Raw genomic sequence first — 17,854 nt, 5'->3', positions numbered from 1 at the left:
ATCAAGGCTCATCGGGCGCGGATACCTTTTGAAAATTGATAATAACTTGTCCAAAATGGTTCGCTGAGTCCAATTTTTTTCTTTTATCCACAACATTTACTTTTTTGAAAATTGGTAAAAATTTGTCCAAAACGATTCGATACGCCCAACTTTTTTTTAATCCACAACTATTGCTTAAGTGGAACTTGCGCACAAAAGAAGAGCCAAATCGAACTAAAATTGACGATTTGGTGACCAAAACAAAGTTCGGTTATTGAAACAGTTCAGCCTCATTGAGCGCGGTCACTTTTTGTTAATGACAATTTCAGCAATAACCATTGCTCCAAACAGACCCCAGATACTTGTATAGGCCATTCTATTTGTTCCCCCGCTTGTGTTTACTGTATATTTGATATTTGGAACTGTCTCAGAAACATCAAAACTAATTGTAAAGTTTGACTTTATTAAACAAAAATTTAAATTAGTGTAAATCTGTGAGTTTCATTCCCAGGTTGCACTCAAACCTGTGTTTTCAAACAAAACTTATCACAAAGTTGATACTAATTTATTTACTATGATTATCAGAACTATTAGGCTAAAAGCATTTGACAAACATGAATGCAAGGTTGCAATACAATACTGTTATATATAAATTTTTCCCATTACAAATGACTACGACAAAACAATTTTGAATGCCCCGATATTTGTTCGATCACCTAAGTTAAGCTACATTGGGCCTGGTTTGTACTCGGATGAGTGACGCTTGAGAACACTAGGTGTTGTAGGCTTCTTCTTTTGAGTGTTCAAACCACAGAGAATGATTATATTTGATATTTACTTAATTTAGAGCCACAAAAAGACTAGGTGATCGAAATAATCAAGGCTCATCGGGCGCGGATACCTTTTGAAAATTGATAATAACTTGTCCAAAATGGTTCGCTGAGTCCAATTTTTTTCTTTTATCCACAACATTTACTTTTTTGAAAATTGGTAAAAATTTGTCCAAAACGATTCGATACGCCCATTTTTTTTTTAATCCACAACTATTGCTTAAGTGGAACTTGCGCACAAAAGAAGAGCCAAATCGAACTAAAATTGACGATTTGGTGACCAAAACAAAGTTCGGTGATTGAAACAGTTCAGCCTCATTGAGCGCGGTCACTTTTTGTTAATGACAATTTCAGCAATAACCATTGCTCCAAACAGACCCCAGATACTTGTATAGGCCATTCTATTTGTTCCCCCGCTTGTGTTTACTGTATATTTGATATTTGGAACTGTCTCAGAAACATCAAAGCTAATTGTAAAGTTTGACTTTATTAAACTAAAATTTAAATTAGTGTAAATCTGTGAGTTTCATTCCCAGGTTGCACTCAAACCTGTGTTTTCAAACAAAACTTAGCACAAAGTTGACACTAATTTATTTACTATGATTATCAGAACTATTAGGCTGAAAGCATTTGACAAACATGAATGCAAGATTGCAATACAATACTGTTATATATAAATTTTTTCCCATTACAAATGACTACGACAAAACAATTTTGAATGCCCCGATATTTGTTCGATCACCTAAGTTAAGCTACATTGGGCCTGGTTTGTACTCGGATGAGTGACGCTTGAGAACACTAGGTGTTGTAGGCTTCTTCTTTTGAGTGTTCAAACCACAGAGAATGATTATATTTGATATTTACTTAAATTAGAGCCACAAAAAGACTAGGTGATCGAAATAATCAAGGCTCGTCGGGCGCGGATACCTTTTGAAAATTGATAATAACTTGTCCAAAATGGTTCGATGAGTCCAATTTTTTTCTTTTATCCACAGCATTTCCTTTTTTGAAAATTGGTAAAAATTTGTCCAAAACGATTCGATACGCCCAATTTTTTTAATCCACAACTATTGCTTAAGTGGAACTTGCGCACAAAAAAAAGCCAAATCGAACTAAAATTGACGATTTGGTGATCAAAACAAAGTTTGGTGATCGAAAAAGTAAAGCCTCATAGAGCGCGGACACTTGAGAACACCAGGTGATGTAGGCTTTTCCTTTTGAGTGTTCAAATCACAGAGAATAATTATATTTGATATTTACTTAATTTAGAGCCACAAAAAGACTAGGTGATCGAAATAATCAAGTGTCATCGAGCGCGGATACCTTTTGAAAATTGGTAATAACTTGTCCAAAATGGTTCGCTGAGTCCAATTTTTTTTCTTTTATCCACAACATTTGCAAAAGTGGAGCTTGCCCACAGAAAATGATCCAAATAGGACTAAAAATGGGGATTTGGTGACCAAAACAATGTTGAAATTGAAAGATTGAAAAATTAGGCCTCATCAATCGCGGATAGTTTTTGTAATTGACAATTTCAGCGATAAGCATTGCTCTAAACACACTCCGCATAATTGTATAAGCCATTTTATTTGTTCCCCCGCTTGCATTTACTGCAAATTTGATATTTGGAACTGCCTCAAAAACATCAGTACTAATTGTAAAATTTCCCTGTGTTAAACTTACTTGAGCCATAATTAGGGACAGAATTTAAAAAAATGGCCACAGCGAACCACTTTGTACAAGTTTTTACCAATTTCCTAAAGTATCCGCGCTTGATGAGACTTAACTTTTTCAACCTCCGAACTTTGTTTTGGCCACCAGATTGTCATTTTTGATCCATTTTGGCTCATTTTTTTGTGGAAAAGCTCCACTTGAGCCGTAGCTGGGGATAAAAGAAAAAAATTGGGCACAGCAAACCATTTTGATTTACTGATTTCCTAGTGGTTTTGGTCACCAAATTGTCAATTATAGTCCGATGTGGCTCACTTGTTGTGCGCAAGCTCGATGTGAGCCATAGTTTGGGATAAAATAAAAAAAAATGGGCACAACGAACCATATGGACGGTTTTTACTGATTTCAAAAAGTCATCCGCTTTTGATGTGGTCTAACTTTTTTGATCACTTTTGAGGCTTTTTGAGGCTCTTTGAGGCTTTTTTGAGGCTTTTTGAGGCTCTAAAATGAACCAAATCGGACTAAAATTCACAATTTGCTGACCAAAACAAGGTTCGGTGATCGAAAAAGTTAAGCCTCATCGGGCGGGGATACTTTTTTGGAAATTGGCAAAAACTTTTCCAAATGGTTTGCTAAGCCCGATTTTTCTTATTTTATCCCCAATTAAGGGTCAAGTAGAGCTAGCCTGCAAAAATGAGTCAAATGGGACCAAAATTGTGGATTTGGTGACCAAAGCAAAGTTCGGTGATCGAAAAAGTTAAGCCTCATAGAGTGCAGATACTTTATAGGAAATTGTTAAAATCTAATCCAAAATCTTTCGCTGAGTCCGATTTTTTTTAGCCCTAACTATGACTCAAGTGGAGCTTGCCCACAACAGATGAGCCAAATCGGACTAAAATTGACAATTTGCCAACCAAAACGAGGTACGGTGATCGAGAAGGTTAAGCCTCAGCGAGCGCGGATACTTTTTAGGAAATTGGTAAAAACTTGTCCAAAATGATTCGTAGTACGCAACTTGTTTTGTTCTATTCCCAACTATGGCTGAAGTGGAGCTTGCCCGCAAAAAATGAGCGAAATTGGACAAAAATTGACAATTTGGTGATTAAAACAATGTACGGTGATCGAAAAAGTTAAGCCTCATCGAGCGCGCATACTTTTTGGAAATTGTTCAAAACTTTTTTAAAATGGTTTGCTTTGTCTCATTTTTTATTATTTTCCAAACTATGGCTCAATTGGCGCTTGCACACAAAAAATGAGCAAAATTGGACAAAAATTGACGATTTGGTTGATAAAACAAAGTTCGGTGATCGAAAAAGTCACGACTCATCGAGCGCAAACATTTTTTTGGAAATCGGTGAAATTTGCCAAAATGATTTGTTGTGTCCAATTTTTCATTCTATCCCCAACTTGGACTATCACGTTGGACTAAAATTGACAAATTGGTGCCCAAAAAAATATTCAGTGATCGAAAAATTGGACTAGAATTGGCAATTTGCCAACCAAACCGAGGTACGGTGATCGAGAAGGTTAAGCCTCAGCGAGCGCGGATACTTTTTAGGAAATTGGTAAAAACTTGTCCAAAATGATTCGTAGTACGCAACTTGTTTTGTTCTATTCCCAACTATGGCTTAAGTGGAGCTTGCCCGCAAAAAATGAGCGAAATTGGACAAAAATTGACAATTTGGTGATTAAAACAATGTACGGTGATCGAAAAAGTTAAGCCTCATCGAGCGCGCATACTTTTTGGAAATTGTTCAAAACTTTTTAAAATGGTTTGCTTTGTCCAAAAAAATGAGCAAAATCGAACAAAAATGGGCGATTTGGTTGATAAAACAACGTTCGGTGATCGAAAAGTTACGACTCATCGAGCGCAGACACTTTTTTTGGAACTCGGTGAAATTTGCCAAAATGATTTGTTGTGTCCAATTTCTCATTCTATCCCCAACTTAAAATATCACGTTGGGCTAAAATTGACAAGTTGGTGGCCAAAACAATACTCACTGATCGAAAAAGTTAATCCTCATCGAGCGCGGATACTTTTTGTAATTGACAATATCAGCAATAACCATTGCTCCAAACAGACCCCACATACTTGTATAGGAGACTCTATTTGTTCCCCCGCTTGTGTTTACTGTATATTTGATATTTGGAACCGTCTCAGAAACATCAATACTATTTGTATTATTTCCCTTTTTTAAACTATTTTTAAGTTAGTGCAAATCGCTGAGTTCCCTTCGTTCGGCTGCACTCCACTAACGCAGAGTGCATTCAATTAAATTATACCAAATGGAGTTGGTACTTACCTATTTAATAAGTTTATCACAACAATTAGGCTAAAAGCAATTCAGCTATGATTTTCCCAAGTACGGCCTAAAGCCACTGAAGTCATACTTCCGGTTCAATTTCCGCTTATACAGGTTCCTGGGACCCAATTCATCTCTCCCTTGCTTTGCGGCCGTTCCACTGTATTTTGAATGGTTGGAAGCAAAAAGCTTGTGCGTTAGTCGTAATACACTGTATGGCTACGAATTGCATAAATTATAACACAACCATGTTAAAATTGCATGTGTTAAGTGACTATTTTGTAAACCGCAAGGCGGCAAGTTAAAGTAATCCTATATATGAATGTAAGACTACAATACAATACTGTTGTATGTAAATTTGCCCCCACTTACGCAAATGCCTCCGACCATACCATTTTGACTGCAGCCGTTCTCATCCGATCACCGAAGTTAAGCAACATTGGGCCTGGTTAGTACTTGGACGATATTGGACAAAAATTGACGCTTTGGTTACCAAAACAATGTACGGTGATCGAAAAAGTTAAGCCTCATCGAGCATGGATACTTTTTTGGAAATTGGAACTTGTCCGAAATGGTTCGTTGTGTCCATTTTTTTTATTTCATCTCGAATTCTGGCTGAAGTGGAGCTTGCCGACATAAAATGGGTCAAATTGGACAAAAATTGACATTTTGGTGACCAAAGTAAAGTTCGGTGATCGAAAAAGTTAAGCATCAGCGAGTGAGGATGCTCTTTAGAGACTTTGTAAAAATCAATCCAAAATGGTTTGTTGTGTCCAATTTTGTTTATTCTATCCCTAACTAAGTCTCAAGTGGAGCTTGCGCACAACAAATGAGCCAAATCGGACTAAAATTGAAGATTTGGTGACCAAAACGAGGTTCGGTAATCGAAAAAGTTAAGCCTCATCGAGCGCAGAAATTTTTTCAGAAATTGACAAAAACTTTTACCAAATGGTTTGCTGTAACTATTTTTTTTATTCTTTTCCCAACTATTCCCAATTTTTCCCAAAATTGACCAATTTGTGGCCAAAACAATATTCAGTGATCGAAAAAGTTAAGCCTCATAGAGCGCAGATACTTTATAGGAAATTGTTAAAATCTAATCCAAAATCGTTCGCTGGGTCCAATTTTTTTAGCCCTAACTAAGACTCAAGTGGAGCTTGCCCACAACAGATGTGACAAATCGGACTAAAATTGACAATTTGCCAACCAAAACGAGATTCGGTGATCGAGAAGGTTAAGCCTCAGCGAGCGCGGATACTTTTTAGGAAATTGGTAAAAACTTGTCCAAAATGGTTCGTTGTACGCAATTTTTTTGTTCTATCCCCAACTAACGCTTAAGTGGAGCTGGCCCGCAAAAAATGAGCGAAATTGGACAAAAATTGACAATTTGGTGACCAAAACGATGTACGGTGATCGAAAAAGTTAAGCCTCATCGACCATGGATACTTTTTTGGAAATTGGAACTTGTCCGAAATGGTTCGTTGTGTCCATTTTTTTTATTTCATCTCGAATTCTGGCTGAAGTGGAGCTTGCCGACATAAAATGGGTCAAATCGGACAAAAATTGACATTTTGGTGACCAAAGTAAAGTTCGGTGATCGAAAAAGTTAAGCATGAGCGAGTGAGGATGCTCTTTAGAGAATTTGTAAAAATCAATCCAAAATGGTTTGTTGTGTCCAATATTGTTTGTTCTATCCCTAACTAAGGCTCAAGTGGAGCTTGCGCACAACAAATGAGCCAAATCGGACTAAAATTGAAGATTTGGTGACCAAAACGAGGTTCGGTAATCGAAAAAGTTAAACCTCATCGAGCGCAGAAATTTTTTTAGAAATTGACAAAACCTTTTACCAAATGGTTTGCTGTGTCTATTTTTTTTATTCTTTTCCCAACTATTCCCAACTTTTCCCAAAATTGACCAATTTGTGGCCAAAACAATATTCAGTGATCGAAAAAGTTAAGCCTCATAGAGCGCAGATACTTTATAGGAAATTGTTAAAATCTAATCCAAAATCGTTCGCTGGGTCCAATTTTTTTAGCCCTAACTAAGACCCAAGTGGAGCTTGCTCACAACAGATGTGACAAATCGGACTAAAATTGACAATTTGCCAACCAAAACGAGATTCGGTGATCGAGAAGGTTAAGCCTCAGCGAGCGCGGATACTTTTTAGGAAATTGGTAAAAACTTTTCCAAAATGGTTCGTTGTACGCAATTTTTTTGTTCTATCCCCAACTAAGGCTTAAGTGGAGCTTGCCCGCAAAAATGAGCAAAATTGGACAAAAATTGACAATTTGGTAACCAAAACAATGTACGGTGAGGGAAAAAGTTAAGCCTCATTGAGCGCGCAAACTTTTTGGAAATTGGTAAAACCTTGTTCAAAATGGTTAGCTATGTCCATTTTTTTTATTTCATCCCTAATTATGGCTGACGTGAAGCTTGTCTACAAAAAATGGGTCAAATTGCACTAAAATGTTAAGTGTTCGGAAAAATTAAGCCTCATCGAGCGCGGATACTTTTTTGAGAATCGGTAAAAATGTGTCCAAAATGGTTCGCTCTGCACAATTTTTTTACTATTGCTCAAGTGGCCCTTGACCACAGAAAATGAGCCAAGTCGGACAAAAATTGACGATTTGGTGACTAAAACAATGTTCGGTGATCAAAAAAATTAAGCCTCATCGAGCGCGCATGCTTTTTGCAAATTGTTCAAAGCTTTTTCAAAATGGTTTGCTTTGTCTCATTTTTTTATTCTTTTCCCAACTATGTCTCAAGTGGCGCTTGCCCAGAAAAAACGAGCAAAATCGGACAAAAATTGACGATTTGGTTGATAAAACAATGTTCGGTGATCGAAAAAGTTACGACTCATCGAGCGCAGACGTTTTTTTGGAAATCGGTTAAATTTGCCAAAATGATTTGTTGTGTCTAATTTTTCATTCTATACCCAACTTCGACTATCACGTTCGACTAAAATTGACAAATTGGTGGCTAAAACAATACTCAGTGATCGAAAAAGTTAATCCTCATCGAGCGCGGATACTTTTTGTAATTGACAATTTCAGCAATAACCATTGCTCCAAACAGACCCCACATACTTGTATAAGCGATTCTATTTGTTCCCCCGCTTGTGTTTTCTGTATATTTGATATTTGGAACCGTCTCAAAAACATCAATACTAATTGTAACATTTCCCTTTATTAAACTATTTTAAAGTTAGTGCAAATCGCTGAGTTCCATTCGTTCGGCTGCACTCCACAACGCAGAGTGCATTAAAATAAAATTTGTCAAATAGAGTTGGTATTTACCTATTTAATAAGTTTATCACAACACTTAGGCTGAAAGCAATTCAGCTATGATTTTCCCACGTACGGCCTAAACCCACTGAAGTCATACTTCCGGTTCAATTTCCGCTTATACAGGTTCCTCGGACCCAATTCATCTCTCCCTTGCTTTGCGGCCGTTCCACTGTATTGTGAATGGTTGGAAGCAAAAAGCTTGTGCGTTAGTCGTAATACACTGTATGGCTACGAATTGCATAAATTATAACACAACCGTGGCTAAAATTGCATGTTTTAAGTGACTATTTTGCAAACCGCAAGGCGGCAAGTTAAAGTAATCCTATATATGAATATAAGACTACAATACAATACTGTTGTATATAAATTTGCCCCCACTTACGCAAATGCCTCCGACCATACCATTTTGACTGCACCCGTTCTCGTCCGATCACCGAAGTTAAGCAACATTGGGCCTGGTTAGTACTTGGACGAATTTGGACAAAAATTGATGATTTGGTTATCAAAACAATGTACGGTGATCAAAAAAGTTACGCCTCATCGAGCATGGATACTTTTTTGGAAATTGGTAAAAATCAATCCAAAATGGTTCGTTGTGTCCAATTTTGTTTATTCTATTTCTAACTAAGGCTCAAGTGGAGCTTGCGCACAACAAATGAGCCAAATCGGACTAAAACTGAAGATTTGGTGACCAAAACGAGGTTCGGTGATCGAAAAAGTTAAGCCTCATCGCGCGGAAATTTTTTTGGAAATTGACAAAAACTTTTCCAAATGGTTTGCTGTGTCTATTTTTTATTTTTTTTCCATTTATGGCTCAAGTGGCGCATGCCCAGAAAAAATGAGCAAAATAGGACTAAAATTGACGATTTGGTTGCCAAAACAAAGTTCGGTGATCGAAAAAATTACGACTCAACGAGTGCAGACATCGTTTTGGAAATCGTTGAAATTTGCCCTAATGATTTGTTGTGTTCCATTTTTTATTCTATCCCCAACTTGGTCTATCACATTGGACTAAAATTGGTGGCCAAAACAATATTCAGTGATCGAAAAAGTTAATCCTCATCGAGCGCGGATACTTTTTGTAATTGACATTTTCAACGATAACCATTGCTACAAACAGACCCCACATACTTGTATAGGCAATTCTATTTGTTCCCCCGCTTGTGTTTACTGTATATTTTGATATTTGGAACCGTCTCAGCAACATCAATACCAATTTTAATATTTACCTTTACTAAACTAACTTTTAAGTTAGTGCAAATCGTTTAGTTCCATTCCTTCGGCTGCACTCCGCTAACGCAGAGTGCATTCAAATAAAATTTATCAAATAGAGTTGATGTTTACCTATTTAATAAGTTTATCAGAACAATTAGGCTAAAAGCAATTCAGCTATGATTTTCCCAAGTACCGGCCTAAACCCACTGAAGTCATGCTTCCGGTTCAATGTCCCGTTATACCGGTTCCTCGGACCCAATTCATCTCTCCTTTGTTGTGCGGCCGTTCCACTGTATTGTGGATAGTTGGAAGCAAAAAGTTTGTACGTTGGTCGTAATACACTGTATGGCTACGAATTGCATAAATTATAACATAACCTTGGCTAAAATTGCATTTATTAAGTGACTATTTTGCAAACCACAAAGCGGCCTGTTAATGTATTCCTATATATGAATATAAGACTACAATACAAAACTGTTGTATATAAATTTGCTCCAGCTTACGCAAACAGCTACGACCATACCATGTTGAATGCATCGGTTCTCGTCCGATCACCGAAGTTATGCAACATTGGGCCTGGTTAGTACTTGGATGGGTGACCGCTTGGGAACACCAGGTGTTGTAGGTTTTTTTAGTATTCAAACCTCATAGAATAATTATATTTGACATCTACACATTTCAGAGCCTCGAAAAGCCTCGGTGATTGAAAAAATTAAGGCTCATCTAGCGCAGATACTTTTTTTGGAAAATGGTAAAAACTTGTCCAAAATGGTTCTCTGTGTCCACTTTTCATTTTTCTATCTCTAACTAAGGCTCAAGTGGAGCTTCCCACAACAAATGAGCCAAATCGGACTAAAACTGAAGATTTGGTGACCAAAACGAGGTTCGGTGATCGAAAAAGTTAAGCCTCATCGAGCGCGGATTTTTTTTTAGAAATTGACAAAAACTTTTCCCAAATGAATTGCTGTGTCTATTTTTTTGTTCTTTTCCCAACTATGGCTCAAGTGGCGCTGGCCCAAAAAAATGAGCAAAATCGGACTAAAATTGACGATTTGGTTGCCAAGACAAAGTTCGGTGATCGAAAAAGTTACGACACATCGAGCGCAGACATTTTTTTGGAAATCGGTGAAATTTAACAAAATGGTTCGCTGAGTCCGCCTCTTTATCTTTTGTCGCCAACTATTGAAAGTGTGTAACCTTCCCGCAACAAATGTGCCCACTCGGACCAAAAATTTACAATTTGGTGACCGAAACAATGTTCGGTGATCAAAAAATACCTGTCCATTTTCTCTAATTTATCCTCAGCTATGGTTAAAGTGGAGACTGCCTGCAAACATGAGGCTACAAGGAACAAAATTGACGATTTGGAGACCAAAAAAAGTTTTGTAATGGAAAATGACAAGCCTCATCAAGCGCGGACGCTTTTGTGGAAATTGTTAACAACTTGTCTAAAATTGTTCGCTGAGTCCAGCTCTTTATCTTTTATTCAAAACAATGTTGGTAATCAAAACAATGTTCAATGACCTACAAAGTCAAGCCTCATCGAGCGCGGTCACTTTTTGTAATCGAAAATTTCAGCATCAACCGCGTCTACAAACACACATCTAATACTCGAGTAGGCCACTTTTTTTTCCCCAACTTTCGTTTACTGCAGAATTGAGATTCAGAATTGTCTCAGAAGCATCTATGCTCCTTATAAAATTCCTCTTTATTAAAGTAATATTCAAGTTAGCTCAAATCGGTGAGTTTCATTTCTTAGGCTGCACTCTGCTAGGGAACTAAAACTTATCAAAAGCAGTTGATACTTACCTATTTACTAAGTTTACCACAACAATTAGGCTAAAAAGCATTTGACAAGTGTGAAAAACAAGACTACAATACAAAACTGTTGCACATAAATTTGTTCCCAATTACGCCAATTCCTGCAACCATATCATGTTGAAAGCAACGGTTTTCGTCCGATCACCGAAATTAAGCAAAACTGGGCCTGATTAGTACTTGGATGGGTGACCGCTTGGGAACAACAGGTGTTGTAGGTTTTTTTGAGTATTCAAATCTCATTGAATAATTATATTTGATATCTAAACATTTCAGAGCCTCCAAATCCTCGGTGATCGAAAAAGTTAGGGCTCATCTAGCGCAGATACTTTTTTGAAAATCGGTAAACACGTGTCCAAAAAGACTCGTTCCGCCCACATGTTTTTATTCTATCCCCAACTATGGCTCAAGTGGAGCATGCCCACAAAAAAAGAGCCAAAACGGACTAAAATTGACGATTTGGTGACCAAAACATAGTTCGGTGATCCAAAAAGCTACAACTTATCGAGCGCAGACATATTTTGGAAATCGGTTAAATTTGCCAAAATCGTTTGTTTTGTCCAATTTTTTATTCTATCTCCAACTTGGACCGTCACATTGGACTAAAATTGACACATTGGTGGCCAAAACAACACTCAGGGATCGAAAAATTTAAGCATCATCGAGCGCGGATACTTTTTTTAAAAGAAGATTTCAGCAAAAAAAACATTGTTCCAGGCCATTTTTTCTGGTTCTCCTGCTTGCGTTTACTGAATGATTGATAATTAAAACTGTCTCAGAAACTCAATACTAATTGTAAAATTGCCCTTTATTAAACTAACTTTTAAATTAGTGCAAATCGCTGAGTTCCATTCTTTAGGTTAAACTTTAGGTTAAACAGAACTTATCAAAAAAGTTGATACTTACCTATTTATTATATTTATCAGAACAATTAGCCTAAAAGCATTTGACAAACATGAAGACAAGAGTGCCATACAATACTGTAGTATATAAACTTTTTCCCAATTACAAATGACTACGACCAAACCCTTTTGAGTGCCCCAGTTTTCGTCCGATCACCGAAGTTAAGCAACATTGAGCCTGGTTAGTACTTGGATGGGTGACCGCTAGGCTTTTTGTTTTGAGTATTCAAACCTCATAGAATAATTATATTTGATGTCTACACATTTTAGATCCTCAAAAAACACCGGTGATCGAAAAAGTTCAGGCTCATTGAGCGCGAATACTTTTTTGGAAATTGGTAAAAACTTGTCAAAAATGGTTCGCGGAGTCCGTTCCTTTATCTTTTGTCCCCAACTATGGAAAGTTTGTAACCTTCCTGCAACAAATGCGCCCACTCGGACCAAAAATGTACAATTTGGTAACCAAAACAATGTTCGGTGGTCAAAAAAAACCAGTCCACTTTCTCTAATTTATCCTCAGCTATCGCTAAAGTGGAGCCTGACTGCAAATATGAGCCTACAAGGAACAAAATTGACGATTTGGTGACCAAAAAAATGTTTGGTAATGGAAAATGACAAGCCTCATCAAGCGTGGACACTTTTGTGGAAATTGTTAACAACTTGTCTAAAATGGTTCGCTGAGTCCGGCTTTTTATCTTTTATTCAAAACACTATGGCTCATGTATAACGTGCTCTTAAAAAACGCACCCAATTGGACCAAAATTGACAATTTGGTAATCAAAACAAAGTTCGATGATCTAAAAATTCAAGCCTCATCGAGCGCGGTCACTTTTTATAAACGACAATTTCAGCAACAACCACTTCGTCAAACACACATCTAATACTCGAGTAGGCCACTTAATTTGTTCCCCCACTTTCGTTTACTGCAGAACTGAGATTCGGAATTGTCTCAGAAACATCTATGCTCCTTATAAAATTCCTCTTTATTAAAGTAATTTTTAAGTTAGTGCAAATCGATGAGTTTCATTTCTTAGGCTGCACTCTTCTAGGGAACTAAAACTTATCAAAAACAGTTGATACTTACCTACTTACTAAGTTTACCACAAAAATTAGGCTAAAAAGCATTTGACAAGTGTGAAAAACAAGACTACAATACAAAACTGTTGCATATAAATTCGTTCCCAATTACGCCAATTCCTACAACCATACCATATTGAATGCAACGGTTTCCGTCCGATCCTCCAAATTAAGCAAAATTGGGACTGGAGAGTACTTGGATGGATGACCGCTTCTCAACACCAGGTGTTGTAGGCTTTTTCTTTTGAGTGTGCAAACTACAGAGAATAATTATTGTTGAGATTTACATATTTTAGAGCCTCAAAAGACATCGGTGATCAAAAAAGTTAAGGCTCATTGAGAGCAAATTCTTTTTTGGAAACTGGTAAAAACTTGTCCAAAATGGTTCGCTGAGTCCGCTTCTTTATCTTTTATCCCCAACTATGGAAAGTGTGTAACCTTCCCGCAACAAATGCGCCCACTCGGACCAAAAATTTACAATTTGGTGACCGAAACAATATTCGGTGATCAATAAAAACCAGTCCACTTTTCTCTAATTTATCCTCAGCTAAGGATAAAGTGGAGCCTGCCTGCAAACATGAGCCTACAAGGTACAAAATTGACGATTTGGTGACCAGAAAAATGTTTGGTAATGGAAAATGACAAGCCTCATCAAGCGTGGACACTTTTGTGGAAATTGTTAACAACTTGTCTAAAATGGTTCGCTGAGTCCGGCTTTTTATCTTTTATTCAAAACACTATGGCTCATGTATAACGTGCTCTTAAAAAACGCACCCAATTGGACCAAAATTGACAATTTGGTAATCAAAACAAAGTTCGATGATCTAAAAATTCAAGCCTCATCGAGCGCGGTCACTTTTTATAAACGACAATTTCAGCAACAACCACTTCGTCAAACACACATCTAATACTCGAGTAGGCCACTCTATTTGTTCTCCCACTTTCGTTTACTGCAGAATTGAGATTCGGAGTTGTCTCAGAAACATCTAAGCTCAATATAAAATTCCTCTTTTCTAAAGTAAATTTTAATTTAGTGCAAATCGGTGAGTTTCATTTCTTAGGCTGCACTCTGCTAGGGAACTAAAACTTATCAAAAGCAGTTGATACTTACCTATTTACTAAGTTTACCACAACAATTAGGCTAAAAAGCATTTGACAAGTGTGAAAAACACGACTACAATACAAAACTGTTGCATATAAATTTGTTCCCAATTACGCCAATTCCTACAACCATACCATATTGAATGCGACGGTTTCCGTCCGATCCTCCAAATTAAGCAAAATTGGGACTGGAGAGTACTTGGATGGATGACCGCTTCTCAACACCAGGTGTTGTAGGCTTTTTCTTTTGAGTGTGCAAACTACAGAGAATAATTATTGTTGAGATTTACATATTTTAGAGCCTCAAAAGACATCGGTGATCAAAAAAGTTAAGGCTCATTGAGAGCAAATTCTTTTTTGGAAACTGGTAAAAACTTGTCCAAAATGGTTCGCTGAGTCCGCTTCTTTATCTTTTATCCCCAACTATGGAAAGTGTGTAACCTTCCCGCAACAAATGCGCCCACTCGGACCAAAAATTTACAATTTGGTGACCGAAACAATATTCGGTGATCAATAAAAACCAGTCCACTTTTCTCTAATTTATCTTCAGCTAAGGATAAAGTGGAGCCTGCCTGCAAACATGAGCCTACAAGGTACAAAATTGACGATTTGGTGACCAAAAAAATGTTTGGTAATGGAAAATGACAAGCCTCATCAAGCGTGGACACTTTTGTGGAAATTGTTAACAACTTGTCTAAAATGGTTCGCTGAGTCCGGCTTTTTATCTTTTATTCAAAACACTATGGCTCATGTATAACGTGCTCTTAAAAAACGCACCCAATTGGACCAAAATTGACAATTTGGTAATCAAAACAAAGTTCGATGATCTAAAAATTCAAGCCTCATCGAGCGCGGTCACTTTTTATAAACGACAATTTCAGCAACAACCACTTCGTCAAACACACATCTAATACTCGAGTAGGCCACTCTATTTGTTCTCCCACTTTCGTTTACTGCAGAATTGAGATTCGGAGTTGTCTCAGAAACATCTAAGCTCATTATAAAATTCCTCTTTTCTAAAGTAAATTTTAATTTAGTGCAAATCGGTGAGTTTCATTTCTTAGGCTGCACTCTGCTAGGGAACTAAAACTTATCAAAAGCAGTTGATACTTACCTATTTACTAAGTTTACCACAACAATTAGGCTAAAAAGCATTTGACAAGTGTGAAAAACAAGACTACAATACAAAACTGTTGCATATAAATTTGTTCCCAATTACGCCAATTCCTACAACCATACCATATTGAATGCAACGGTTTCCGTCCGATCCTCCAAATTAAGCAAAATTGGGACTGGAGAGTACTTGGATGGATGACCGCTTCTCAACACCAGGTGTTGTAGGCTTTTTCTTTTGAGTGTGCAAACTACAGAGAATAATTATTGTTGAGATTTACATATTTTAGAGCCTCAAAAGACATCGGTGATCAAAAAAGTTAAGGCTCATTGAGAGCAAATTCTTTTTTGGAAACTGGTAAAAACTTGTCCAAAATGGTTCGCTGAGTCCGCTTCCTTATCTTTTATCCCCAACTATGGAAAGTGTGTAACCTTCCCGCAACAAATGCGCCCACTCGGACCAAAAATTTACAATTTGGTGACCGAAAAAATGTTCGGTGATCAATAAAAACCAGTCCTTTTTTCTCTAATTTATCCTCAGCTAAGGATAAAGTGGAGCCTGCCTGCAAACATGAGCCTACAAGGTACAAAATTGACGATTTGGTGACCAAAAAAATGTTTGGTAATGGAAAATGACAAGCCTCATCAAGCGCGGACAATTTAGTGGAAATTGTTACCAACTTGTCTAAAATGGTTCGCTGAGTCCGGCTTTTTATCTTTTATTCGAAACACTATGGCTCATGTATAACGTTCTCTTAAAAAACGCACCCAATAGGACCAAAATTGACAATTTGGTAATCAAAACAAAGTTCGATGATCTAAAAATTCAAGCCTCATCGAGCGCAGTCACTTTTTATAAACGACATTTTCAGCAACAACCACTTCTTCAAACACACATCTAATACTCGAGTAGGCCACTCTATTTGTTCTCCCACTTTCGTTTACTGCAGAATTGAGATTCGGTGTTGTCTCAGAAACATCTAAGCTCATTATAAAATTCCTCTTTTTTGAAGTAAATTTTAATTTAGTGCAAATCGGTGAGTTTCATTTCTTAGGCTGCACTCTGCTAGGGAACTAAAACTTATCAAAAGCAGTTGATATTTACCTATTTACTAAGTTTACCACAACAATTAGGCTAAAAAGCATTTGACAAGTGTGAAAAACAAGACTACAATACAAAACTGTTGCATATAAATTCGTTCCCAATTACGCCAATTCCTACAACCATACCATATTGAATGCAACGGTTTCCGTCCGATCCTCCAAATTAAGCAAAATTGGGACTGGAGAGTACTTGGATGGATGACCGCTTCTCAACACCAGGTGTTGTAGGCTTTTTCTTTTGAGTGTGCAAACTACAGAGAATAATTATTGTTGAGATTTACAAATTTTAGAGCCTCAAAAGGCATCGGTGATCAAAAAAGTTAAGGCTCATTGAGAGCAAATTCTTTTTTGGAAACTGGTAAAAACTTGTCCAAAATGGTTCGCTGAGTCCGCTTCTTTATCTTTTATCCCCAACTATGGAAAGTGTGTAACCTTCCCGCAACAAATGCGCCCACTCGGACCAAAAATTCACAATTTGGTGACCGAAACAAGGTTCGGTGATCAATAAAAACCAGTCCACTTTTCTCTAATTTATCCTCACCTAAGGATAAAATGGAGCCTGCCTGCAAACATGAGCCTACAAGGTACAAAATTGACGATTTGGTGACCAAAAAATTGTTTGGTAATGGAAAATGACAAGCCTCATCAAGCGCGGACAATTTAGTGGAAATTGTTACCAACTTGTCTAAAATGGTTCTCTGAGTCCGGCTTTTTATCTTTTATTCAAAACACTATGGCTCATGTATAACGTGCTCTTAAAAAACGCACCCAATTGGACCAAAATTGACAATTTGGTAATCAAAACAAAGTTCGATGATCTAAAAATTCAAGCCTCATCGAGCGCGGTCACTTTTTATAAACGACAATTTCAGCAACAACCACTTCTTCAAACACACATCTAATACTCGAGTAGGCCACTCTATTTGTTCTCCCACTTTCGTTTACTGCAGAATTGAGATTCGGAGTTGTCTCAGAAACATCTAAGCTCATTATAAAGTTCCTCTTTTTTAAAGTAAATTTTAATTTAGTGCAAATCGGTGAGTTTCATTTCTTAGGCTGCACTCTGCTAGGGAACTAAAACTTATCAAAAGCAGTTGATACTTACCTATTCACTAAGTTTACCACAACAATTAGGCTAAAAAGCATTTGACAAGTGTGAAAAACAAGACTACAATACAAAACTGTTGCATATAAATTCGTTCCCAATTACGCCAATTCCTACAACCATACCATATTGAATGCAACGGTTTCCGTCCGATCCTCCAAATTAAGCAAAATTGGGACTGGAGAGTACTTGGATGGATGACCGCTTCTCAACACCAGGTGTTGTAGGCTTTTTCTTTTGAGTGTGCAAACTACAGAGAATAATTATTGTTGAGATTTACAAATTTTAGAGCCTCAAAAGGCATCGGTGATCAAAAAATTAAGGCTCATTGAGAGCAAATTTTTTTTCC

General features: G+C 37.2%; 1 protein-coding gene, 1 non-coding gene and 1 pseudogene across 2 annotated transcripts in view; 2 read left to right on the top strand and 1 right to left on the bottom strand.

Annotated features, from left to right (window-relative positions):
* Positions 1-4,806, bottom strand: part of LOC142345914 (protein misato homolog 1-like) — a 129,293-nt gene extending 124,487 nt beyond the window's left edge. The window contains exon 1 of the mRNA XM_075398364.1: positions 4,784-4,806. The gene's annotated coding sequence lies outside the window, so the exon portion shown is untranslated. The remainder of the gene's footprint in view (positions 1-4,783) is intronic.
* A 4,988-nt stretch (positions 4,807-9,794) lies between these two features.
* On the top strand, positions 9,795-9,913 carry LOC142347264 (5S ribosomal RNA). The gene has a single exon (XR_012760276.1). It is a non-coding gene; the product is annotated as a 5S ribosomal RNA (ribosomal RNA).
* A 1,292-nt stretch (positions 9,914-11,205) lies between these two features.
* On the top strand, positions 11,206-11,324 carry LOC142347284 (5S ribosomal RNA; annotated as a pseudogene).
* Positions 11,325-17,854: the final 6,530 nt, after the last annotated feature.

Source organism: Convolutriloba macropyga, chromosome 9 (genome assembly GCF_964194025.1).
Source record: "Convolutriloba macropyga chromosome 9, txConMacr16.3, whole genome shotgun sequence".
Taxonomy (NCBI): Eukaryota; Metazoa; Xenacoelomorpha; order Acoela; family Convolutidae; genus Convolutriloba; species Convolutriloba macropyga.
The sequence above is the reverse complement of the archived record's forward strand: the minus strand, read 5'-3'. Positions and strand labels throughout refer to the sequence as shown.